Raw genomic sequence first — 12,139 nt, 5'->3', positions numbered from 1 at the left:
AGTCACATGAATATTTTTATTTCCCAGTACATCTGGAAGTTACATTTATATTATACTATCGTCTATTGAGTGTACATTAGCATTATGTCTAAAGAAAACACATTAGTTTTAAAAATACTTTATTGCTAAAAATGCTGATGATCATCTGAACCTTCCGAGAGTAATCCTTTTGCTGGTGGAGAGTCTTACCTCAGTGTTGATGGTTGCCTACTGATCAGGGTGGCAGTTGCTGAAGGTTGGGAGGGCTGTGGCAATTTCCTAAAATAAGACAACAGTGACATTTGCTGCATCAATTGACTCTTCTTTCACAAAAGACTTCTCTGTAGTATGTGATGCTGTTTGATAGCATTTTACCCAGAGTACAACTTCTTTCAAAATTGGACTCAGTCCTCTTCAGACCTCGCCACTGATTTATCAACTAAGTTTATGTAATATTCTAAATCCGTTGTTGCCCTTCCAACAATGTCCACAGCGTCTTCACCAGGAGCAGATTCCAACTCAGGAAAACACTTTCTTTGCTCATCCGTAGGAAGCAACTCCTCATCTGTTAAAGTTTTATCATGAGATTGTAGCAATTCAGTCAGATCTTCAAGCTCCACTTCTGATTCTAGTTCTCTTGCTATTTCCACCACTTTTGCAGTGACTTCCTCCATTGAAATCTTGAACCCCTCAGTCATCATGCAGGTTAGAATCAACTTCTTCCAAACTTCTATCAATGTTAATATTTTGACCTCCTCCCATGAATCATGAATGTTCTCTTTTACCTTTTATTTTTTGTTGATGCATAATAATTATACATATTTATGGGATATAGACTGTTATTTTGATACATGTATACAATGTGTAATGATCAAATCAGGGTACTAATTAGCATATACATCACCTCGAGCACTTATCATTTCTTTGTGTGGTGAACATTCAAAATCCTCTCTTCTAACTTTTTGAGAATGTGCACTAAATTATTATTAACATCTGCACCTGTTGTTTAGTGTAGCTACCCTTGTCAATGTTCTTAGCTAGATCTGGATAACTTGCTGTAGCTTTTATATCAGCTTGTTGCTTCACCTTGCACTTTTATGTTATGGAGATAGCTTCTTTCCTCAAATCTCTTGGAACAAATCTCTGGTAGCTTCAAGCATTTTTTTCTGCAGCTTCCTCACCTCTCTCAGCACTCATGGAATAGAAGAGAGTTTGGGACTTGACCTGTATTAGGCTGTGGCTCAAGGGAATATTGTGGCTGCTTTGATCTTCTATCCAGACCACTAAAATTTTCTCCAGATCAGCAATAAGGCTGCTTTGCTTTCTTATCATTTATGTGTTCACTGGAGTAACACTTCTAATTTCCTTCAAGAGCTTTCCTTGCATTTGTAACTTGGCTAACAATTTGACACAAGAGGCTTAGATTTTGGTATATGTTGGCTTTCATCATTCCTTCCTCACTAAGCTTAAACATTCCTAGCTTTTGATTTAAAGTGAGAGATAAACAATTCTTGCTTTTCCTTGAACATTTAGAGGCCATTGTAGAATTATTAATTGGCCCAATTTGAGTATTGTTGTGTCTTAGGGAATAGGGAGGCCCAGAGAGAGGGAGAAAGATAAGGGGATGTCAGGTTGGTGGAGCAGGCAGAACACACACAACATTAAGTTCGCCATCTCATATGGGCATGGTTTGTGGTGCCCCAAAACAATTACAATAGTAACATCAAAGATCACTGATCACAGTCCATCATAACAGATATAATAATAATTTCAAAGTTTGAAATATTGTGTGAATTACTAAAGTTTGGCACAGAAACACAATATTATTGGAAAAAATGGCCTTAATAGACTCACTTCATGGAGGGTCATCACAAACCTTCAAGTTATAAAAAGTGCAATATCTGGCTGGGTGTGGTGGCTCACGCTTGTAATCCTAGCACTCTGGGAGGCCGAGGTGGGTGGATTGCTTGAGCTCAGGAGTTTGAGACCAGCCTGAGCAAGAGTGAGACCCCGTCTCTACTAAAAATAGAAAGAAATTAATTGTCCAACTAATATATATTGAAAAAATGAGCCGGGCATGGTGGTGCATGCCTGTAGTCCCAGCTACTCTGGAGGCTGAGGCAGGAGGATTGCTTGAACCCAGGAGTTTGAGGTTGCTGTGAGCTAGGCTGATGCCACGGCACTCTATCCAGGGCAACAAGAGTTAGACACTGTCTCCAAAAAAAAGAAAAACTATACTTTAAAAAATACCAGCAAATATTTGTAAGGCAAAGTTATTCATTCAACAAATGCGCATTAAGCATTTGCTAGTTGCCAAGTGCTGTATTAGGGTGGAGAGTCAAAACCAAGTATGGTGGTCTCAGCCTTAGAGACACAAGTGGGGGAAGCAGAGGATATTACACAACTGAGTCCCTGAGCAGAGGAATGACTTTTCTTTAAAAAGTGAACACAAATGAAAGAACAACAAATGAAAAATTATGGAGTGTCTAATCAACATCTCTCGAGCTGGGAAGATGATATCGACTTGAAAGTGTGTAGGCAAGGGAATGAAAATACTGGAGTATAGGTGAGGAGAAGCAGCAGGGGGACCTTGCAAGTCTGGAGAATGTAGAGATCCCCACTCATTCCCATTGAGAAGGTTTATAAGGGATTCCTAGGTTTCTTGTGGGCTCAGAGCAGCTGTGGGCGGCAGCTGGGAATGTAAGTCATAGGCCAGATCTCCAGTGCCCCAGGTGGGCAGAGACTGGACCTGCTGTGGCTCCTGAGGTCAGTCGTGTCTCAGGAGCATTCCCTGATGGTGGAGATGACAGAAGTGTGCCCAGCTGGGCACCTGAGAACCACCAGATCAGCCTAATGATCTTTATTTTCCATGATAATGACTCAGGTGATAATATCTAAAGCTAAAAGGAAAATGGGGAGAGAAAAGGGGAGCTAGGAGGAAAGAATAGTTATAAAAGCATGTTATTTAGAAATGTGCAGAAAATCACCAGAAAAGAAAATAGCTAAAAGAGCTGAAAGTGGTTACAATCATCTCATTCTTAACCGTTTTCGTATGTTTTTTTTTTTTTAATTTTGGGAAGGGTCCTGGATTCTCAAACTTTAGTGTGCCCCCAAAACACCCAGGGAGCTTGCTAAACACCTGGCCCTTTGCTCAGAGACTCTCGGTGATGGGCCCAGACATACGAGTGTTTAGCCTGATATAGGAGTGGAGCGGATCACTTTGGAGAATTCTCTAGATTCCAAGAGAGGTTAGAGAGTGGGGTATAGCAGACCCAAGGTTCTCTTCCAGTTCCTCTCCTTTCTAGTTGTGTAACTTTGAGTAGATCACTTGACTTCTCTGGTTTCTCATCATTTAACAAGGGATTGTTTGCATTAGATTGAGGCTTCTTGAACTTTTGGGGGGGTTAAGGTTGAGAATCTGGCGAAAGCTTTATCAGAAAAATTTAATCGGAAATTTTGCACACAATTTGGGTGTTCCTGGACTCTTTGGAATCCTATAGACTCTTGGTTACAATCCCTGAGAATAAATTTTCTTCAAGAAGATGTCCCTGTCAGCTCTGACATCCAAGGATGATCAGATTCTGGATGCTGTGGGGAAGCTGGCTGGGGACGAGGACAGGACTCACTCTGGACAGCAGCTTTGGAATCCCAGCCTGTGGGTGGTCTCTCAGCACACTCTGAATTGGTACCTCATACTGCCTTTTCTAGGGATAAAGAGCTAGTTCCTAACTTGGCAGATACAAACAAGATACAAATCAGCCCCACGTTCACCAAGATGTTAGAAGCTAAGCTTCCTGGGCATACTGAGTGACCAAGGACATCCAAGGCAACAAGAAAGTGGAACATCTCAAAAGAGTTGCATTTAATCAGAAACTATCAAGAAAGATAAATGAATCAGCCTGGGGAAGTGGCCTGAGCTTTACCCTTTTTCTTCAGATCACAGAAGAAATAGCCTTTCTAGATAAGCACAAAGTTTCTCCCAGCAATGACTGTGATAAGGGCTGTGATGCAAATTCCTCATCCCATCCAAGTACTCATAAATGAAAAACTAGGGGCTGAGAGAGCTCACATGTACTGGGACAGGGTGAAGCAGTCTGTGCAGTTGTCAGGTCCAAAGGTCCTGAGTCATCTTTGTCAAGCCCGAGGAGACCTTTCATCCAGACAGGAGCCACGGTACAGCCCTGCCCATTATCTAGTCCTGCCAGTCCAGGTCTAATCAAAGGAGCCATTGGCTCCTGCTGTTCCCCAATCTCAATGAGATTAATACAATATGTGGCTCTTGGCCAGCTGGCCAATGATCACAGGACCAAGTTCTTAGATAGGAAAAGCAAGCTCGGGGCCAGTGGAGCTGTGATCCACCAACAGGAACACATGTGCTGGCACTGGGCTCCTGAGCACAGTCCATCGTTCCTTCCAACCTGGAAGAGGAGGCTCTTGATGTGAGAGTGGGGGAGTAGGGAGAAGGGTGGTTTGACTGTGGGGCACACATCAGAGGACTCACTTGCCCAAGATATGGATTTCCTTCATCAGCTTGCTGTCCTCCCTTCTCATTTCCAGCCTGAAAATCCCACTGATACATCATGACTGGGTTACATAACATGTCATGATCAGGTTGCCCACTGTTCTGCCTGAAATTATGTTTTCCCTGTTTGTTTGTGTTTTGATGTTGTTGTTGTTGTTGTTATTTATGGTATGACATGATCACCTATGTACTTATTATTGTTGTTATATTTTAACATCTTTGCAACCCAAATTCTTTTGAACTGGTTTGTGAAATCTAAAAACTGGAGTCACTGGGCTGTAAAACAGCCTTGCCAAAGCACCCCTCTTCACTGCACCCTGCCCAGGTCTTTTTACTCCACTGGACATTTTTTATTAGTTCATCCGGTTAACACAAAAAATCATAAAACAATAAGAATAAATAGCATACACCACAGAGTTATATGCCCCAGATCTATAAAGAGATGATTCACAGATGTACCTCTATTCTACCCAAAAGGAGGTGCCCTTAAGAACAAAGGTTAAAGATTATCTAAAAGCCGTCATGACCAGACCTAAGTCTACTTTTCCAACCTCATTTCTCTCCATTCCTGTCCTTTCCCTAAGCACTCCTCTAGTCACATTGACTATTTGCTTTCACATGTGCTTTGCATATGTTCTTGCTTCTGCCTACAGTGCCATTCCCCTTTGGTCAGGCTATTGAACTCCTACCCATCCTTCAAGATTATGCTTAAGTGTCACCACCTCTGTGAAGTCCTCCGTAACTTCTTCCACCCCCTTTCCTTCAGGCAAATCATATGTCCTTTATCTCTGTGCTCCAGCACCTGGACATATCTCTCGTTTAGTGTGTAACACACTACATTTGGAACAGCTGGCTTGATTTTCCTCACTCCCTACTAAACTCTGAGCTCCCTCTGTCAAAGACACTACCGCCTGCCTCTTTGTATGCCCAAATCCTAAAATATAATACTTGGCATATATTTTTGCTAAGGAGATTCACTGAACTCAAATGAAATAGAATGAAGCAAGTGAAATTTATGGGCTAAAACCTGCATCAACCATTATATTTAGTTAAAAACTTAAGAGAACTTTTAAAATTAGGAATAAAACAAAGTAACCCATTATTTCTATTATTGTTATCATAGTTCTGGCAGTCTTAGCCAAGACAATAAGGCAAGAAAAAGAAATTATAGGTAGAAGGATTGGAAAGGAAGAGATAAAATTTTCATTATTTCAATATGATCAACAATTTTTAAGAAGAGGACTTCTGTTTCTGGCGAAGATTAAGCTTCCTGCATGAAACAACAGCTTTCAAGGCACTGGATATCATACAATGAAGAAAACTGATCTCTGAGAAACTGGAAATAAATGATGTGAGTCATACAATTTCCCCAGCTTATTAGGAGACTTTCTAGTTGATAGCACAGTTATGGGGAAACCTAGGCAGACTGTAGAGAAACCCTGAGTTGAGGAGACAGAGCTGAGAGTCCAGGAAGATCAAGCCAACTGAAGTTTGCAGAACAGAGTACTGGAGAGGAGACATGAATAGAGAACTCCAGAGATCTGCAGAGGGTGCCCTTCAAGCAGTCTCCAGAGAACCAACCAGCAAGGAAACCACCCAAGGCCAAAGAAAGAACCAAACAAAATGGTTAGAGGGTAACAATGTCTGACATTCACACAAAGTCAGGAATAATGCCTGTTTCTACCAGCACAAATGAAAAACCTCATGATTTTATGGGATATTGAATATGTTACATTGAAAGATCTTGTCTTAATACTGGTGACTGATTAGCCCTAGTCAGACTACTGCTCCAGTCCTGTCTATCAAGCCTTAAAAGCAAGACCTAAAAGGATCAAGAGTAGTTAAACTCCATTCCAGAACAAAAGTCCAGAATACTTATGAGAATGCAAAAACATCCCCCACCCAACACAGCAAAATGTACAAGGTATAGCATTTAATAAGAAATAACCAAGCATACAAAGAAACAGGAAAAAACCCATAATAAGGAGAAAATTCAATCAATTATACCTTCTCAGAACTGACACAGGTGCTAGAACTACAAGACAAGGATATTGAAACAGTTATTCTTATATTTCCTATGTTTACCATATGTTAAGTAGAGATAGAAAAGATCTAAAAAAACAAACAAAACCACATTGAACTTTTGGGGATGAAAACTGCAATCTCTGAAGATCTGAGATGAAAAGTATAGATGAGATTAAAAGAAGGTTAGATATTGCAAAAGAAAAGATTAGTAAACCTAAGGACACAGCAATAAACACTATAACAAATGGCAAATACACAGAAAAACAGAATTAAAAAAATTAATAGAGCAGCCTTGTGGAATCCTGCCCGACTTCTCCCACCCTCTTTCCTTTGTCCAGGTCCTATGTCCTTTATCTCTGTGCCCATAACACCATGGGCGTTTTGCTTATTTAGCATGTAACACATTCCATTTGGAAAAACTGACTTGCTTTATTGCCTTCTCTACTAAGCTGTGAGACAGTGAGCTATAGGACTTCAAGTAGCCTGATTGAAGTGTATTAGAGTCCCCAAAGAAGAGGAGAAATCAGAAGGTATGGAAAAAAGTATTTAGAGAAATAATAACCAAAATCATTTCTAAATTTGACTAAAACTGTTAACATGCAGATCCAAGAAGATCAACAAACCCCAAGCACAAGAAACATGAAGAAAAGTATACCACATCTCATCAAATTATTCAAATTATTGATTATTCAAAACTAATGATAAGGAGAAAAAGATTTATTTATTTATTTATTTTTGAAACAGAGTCTCGCTTTGTTGCCCAGGCTAGAGTGAGTGCCGTGGCATCAGACTAGCTCACAGTAACCTCAAACTTCTGGGCTCAAGCAATCCTTCTGCCTCAGCCTCCTGAGAGGCTGGGACTACAGGCATGTGCCACCATGCCCGGCTAATTTTTTCTATGTATATTATCTGGCCAATTAATTTCTTTCTATTTATAGTAGAGATGGGGGTCTCACTCTTGCTCGGGCTGGTTTTGAACTCCTGACCTCGAGCAATCCACCCGCCTTGGCCCCCCAGAGTGCTAGGATTACAGACGTGAGCCATTGCGCCCAGCCAAGGAGAAAAACATTTAAAGCAGCCAGAAAAACAGACATGTTACATAGAAGAACAAAGGTAAAAATGATAGCAAACTTCTCATAGGAAACAATGCAAACACAAAGATGTGGAGCAATATCTTTAAAGCAGTGAAAGAAACCCTGTCAACCTAGGATTGTATATCAGCAAAAATATCTTTTAGAAATGAAGGAGAGATAAAAACTGTTTCAGACGAATAGAAGCTGAAAGAATTTATAACCAGCAGACCCACACTACCAAAAAAAATTGAGGAAGTCCTATAGGAAGAAGAAAAATAATAGCAGATGGAAATCTGGATCTACACAAAAGAATGAAGAGCAGAAGAAATGGTAACTACATGGTAAAATTTTAATTTCTATTTAAATCTCTCTAAAAGATAATTGATGATTTCAATATAAATAATAACAAGGTAATGTGGAATTCATACCATACATAAAGGTAAAATGTATGACAGCAGCACAAAAATCTGGAGGAAAGAAATGATAGCATAATCTTTTAAGGTTGTTATACTACACATAAGATGTAATATCACTTAAAGGTAGCATGTGATAAGTTGTGTACTCTAAACCCTAAAGCAATCACAAAAATAATAAAGATTTCATATCTAATAAACCAACAGAGGAGATAAAATGGAAGCATAAAATATGTAATTAACCCAAAAGAAGACAGAAAGAATAAAGAAAAAGGAGATAAAGAATAAATGGGACAAATGGTAAACAAATAGCAAGATGATAGATTTAACCCCAACCATATCAATGAACACTTTAAAAGTTTATGGTCTATAAGTTTAGGCAATGGTTTCTAGACACAAAACCAAAAGCACAAACAATAAAAGAAAAATTGAAGTGGACTTAATCAAAATTAAAAGCTTTTTTACTTCATAGGCCACCATCACAACTCACAAAATGAGAGGGAATATTTGCAAATCCATATGTCTGATAAGGAACTTGTGTCTAGAATATATAAAAATCACTTAGAATTCAACAGTTAAAAGACAACCTAATTTTAAAATAAGCAAAAGATTTGGATATACTTTTCCCAAAAGAAGATATGCAAATGACAAATAAACACATAAAATGATGCTCAAAATCGTTAGTGATGAAGGAAACACAAATCAAAACCACAATGAGATAACACTTGACACCCACTCTAAAGGGGGAAAACATACAACTGGTGGTAAGAATGTGGAAAAATTAGAACCCTCATACCTGCTGGTATAGGAACAAGACTGGGTTTTGTTAGTAAGGAAGATAGGTAGAGATGTATGTTAGTGAGCAACCCAAAGTGTCTACTGCATTAATAAGCATACATGCAAGGTCCCATTCCTGGATCAGGAGTTAAGAGTCTAGGACTTGAATACCAGCTCCAACACACAAGAATGCGGGAACCTTGGGGCTGATTTCTTTGGCCTCTTATCCTCAAACATGAAGGCGAAGTTTGGACTCCTTGATCTTTATAATATATTTAGCCCCGCATTTTACAGGTGAAGTAACAGGCTTTGGGCCAATTGTTGAGTTGCCCACTCTCCTATACCTTCAACTTCTGCACAGCAACCGAGGGGGGCAAAGAGGTGCCTCCAGCCCTTGGGATTCTCAGTCTTTGTCCTTTAAGAAGATAGCCACATGGTTGATCTCCATGAATCCTCTCAGCAATGCCTACAGAGAACAGAGTTGAATCCTGGGAGGATCCATAGCTCTGCAAACTCCTCAATGACATGGGCTGCAATTTATTAGTGTCTGGGATATTAACAAGGAGTGAGCAAAGTCCTGGAACAAGGTAAATGCTTAATAAATATTTGCTGAATGAGTGAGTAAATAAACTGCTTATTATTCCATAAATGAGAGAGTTGTTGTCAGGGCGACTGATCCACCCCCAGGATTGCATAGCCAGGAATCCCTAATATCTGACTGTAAATCCTGCACTCTCTTGAGCTTATCACAATGCTTATTTTGTATGCCCATTGAAGATACTGAGAGTGGAAATGTGAGTAAGGAACAGGTACCATCCCCAAGAGTCACTGAGGATGTTTGGCAGCAATAAAACTGCTCCTCCCCCAGACCCCCAAGCACAACTCAGCCCAGGCTGGCATGAACTGCTAGGAAAGGCCAGGGTTTGCTGCTGCAGCCTGGGGTCTTCCAAGACAATATGAAAACCTCCTTTCTTCATTATTTAGCACCTCCAATGTGCCAGACACTGATTTCTCTGCCTCTCTGGTCTAATAGCCAAACTCACTAGCGATAAACTAGCAATGAAGAGAAATGTCCCAATCCTGAGTATTTATACCTCATTCTGATGCAAACCTTGCCTTGCATTTAGGATCAAGGTTTGAAAGGGAGGCATCTCTGATGTAGTGGAGACAGTTCTAGGCTTACCCTCAGAAGGCTTGCCTTCTCTGCTGTTTCCTAGCTGTGTAGCCTGAGACAAGACACTTTCCCTCTCTGAGTCTCAGTTTTCTTTCTGGTCAAATGGGAGTCATTGAATATGCTGTGTCTGCCCAACAGGTAGTTGGAAATGAGTCAGTCTTGGTGAGCTGTGCTATGCAAGATGAGGGGTAATCATTTTATTCTAGTCTTCAAGAATTTGAAGTCCTTTTGAATCAGTCTCCCCAACGGCAATGAAAAATCTCAACCAAAACCAGGGTCAAGAGTTAATCCACTGGGACCTATTTGGAAAAGAAGTAGAGTGAATGGTTTGAGACCCCTGACTGGTTGCGTCTGGACCCACACATCTTTGTAAATAAAGGTTTGAATACCTCTTATCATGTCTAATCCTGCCCTTTTCCAAGACACCAGGGTTTTACTTTGTCCTACCTGTGGAAAACTCCCATCAGAGCTACTTTCAGCAAAGACAGCCAAAGGAGGCTGATAGCCTCCAGTCCCTAAATTATAAGGGTGTAGCTAAATCAAATAATGTTTAGTTGAAATTTAACCCAATTGTCAAAAACTTCAGTCAAAGAGGAATTTGGGTCAGAGTTGAACATGTGATTACAAACGTCCCACATACACACACCTATCAGCAGATGGGGTGATCTGTCTCACTCCCACTTAGTGGACTATGTGCACTGTGTGGGCTCTGCCTGCAGCGTGGAATTCTGCACTTCCCAGTTTATTTCCCTGGGGCCACTTCCCACCTATGGCAGTGAACTTTAGTGTTTCTATGAGGTACTAATAAGAATACTGCTAAATAGGCTGGGTGCTGTGGCTCCCGTCTGTAATCCTAGCACTCTTGGAGCCCAAGGCAGGCAGATCATTTGGGCTCAGGAGTTCAAGACCAGCCTGAGCAAGAGCCAGACCCCGTCTCTACTGAAAAAATAGAAAGAAATTAGCTGATCAACTAAAAATATATATATATGGAAAAATTAGCTGGGCATGGTGGTACATGCCTGTAGTCCCAGCTACTCGGGAGTCTAACGCAGTAGGATTCCTTGAGCCCAAGAGTTTAAGGTTGCTGTGAGCTAGGCTGATGCCATGGCATTCTAGCCTGGGCAACAGAGTGAGACTCTGTCTCCAAAAAAAGAATAATGCCAAATAGACTCCAAACCCTTTCTCATAATCTCTGATTACTCTCTCATCTTCACCCTGTGCAAGGCATTTGTTCCCCTGCATAAACAAAGATCTTGCCAGGAGGCATTTACAGTTGAAATTTGAGACATTTGTTTTATTCTTATCTGTGCACTTAGCCATATATTAAGCATGTCCTGGATGACTTTTGCTCTCAGAAACTTTGTTAAGCTCCAGAGATATAAATAGAAACATAGTCCCTGCTCTCAAGAAACTTATAAGTAATAAACAAAAGAAAACAGAAAAAGAAATGTCATTACAGACCCAAAACCTCTGTGTCCAATTTTATCATTGTACCCTTGACTTAATATTATGATTAGTGCCTTCTAAAATTCGAAATTGCCCTAATCATAAATCAACAGACTGAAAATAACAGTAGAAAATGTGCTTTTTGTACTTGATGAGAATTTTACTTCTTAATCAAATTTCTCCCTTTCAATGGCCATCTCAAGGGATGGCAATAGCACCCCCGTGGTGACCCAAGCTGGGCTTCTAGGTTTGTCTTCAACTCCTCCCCTTCCCTCATGCCCTATAAGGGACCCCCAAAGGCTCTCTGTTGCAATTACACAGTATCTCTTCAATTCATTCCCTCCTACCTACTCCCTAACTCAGGTCCTTATCCTCTTGTGCCAGAATTTTTGCAAGAGTTTCATAACCCATTTCTCTACCTCCAGATCTTGCCCGCTACTCCTCACCATCTTGTCTTTCCTGCTGCCTTGAGAGTAGTCTTCCAAAATCACAAATCTGATCACTCCTTTGATTAAGAACTTTTGCTAACTTTCCATTACCTAGAACAGCAAATCCAAAATTTTATCAGTAGCATATCTGCTTCACTATTTTATTTTTTGTCATATCTTTTTATGTCTTTGTGCCAGTTATTTGCCTGTGTAGTTCAGCCCCTTACCCTCACTTCACCTCTCTGCTCTCTATTTGGGGAACATGGTGTCTAAAAACTATGTTTTCCAGACTCTTTTGCCAG

This window comes from Microcebus murinus, chromosome 3 (assembly GCF_040939455.1).
Source record: "Microcebus murinus isolate Inina chromosome 3, M.murinus_Inina_mat1.0, whole genome shotgun sequence".
Lineage (NCBI taxonomy): Eukaryota > Metazoa > Chordata > Mammalia > Primates > Cheirogaleidae > Microcebus > Microcebus murinus.
The sequence above is the reverse complement of the archived record's forward strand: the minus strand, read 5'-3'. Positions refer to the sequence as shown.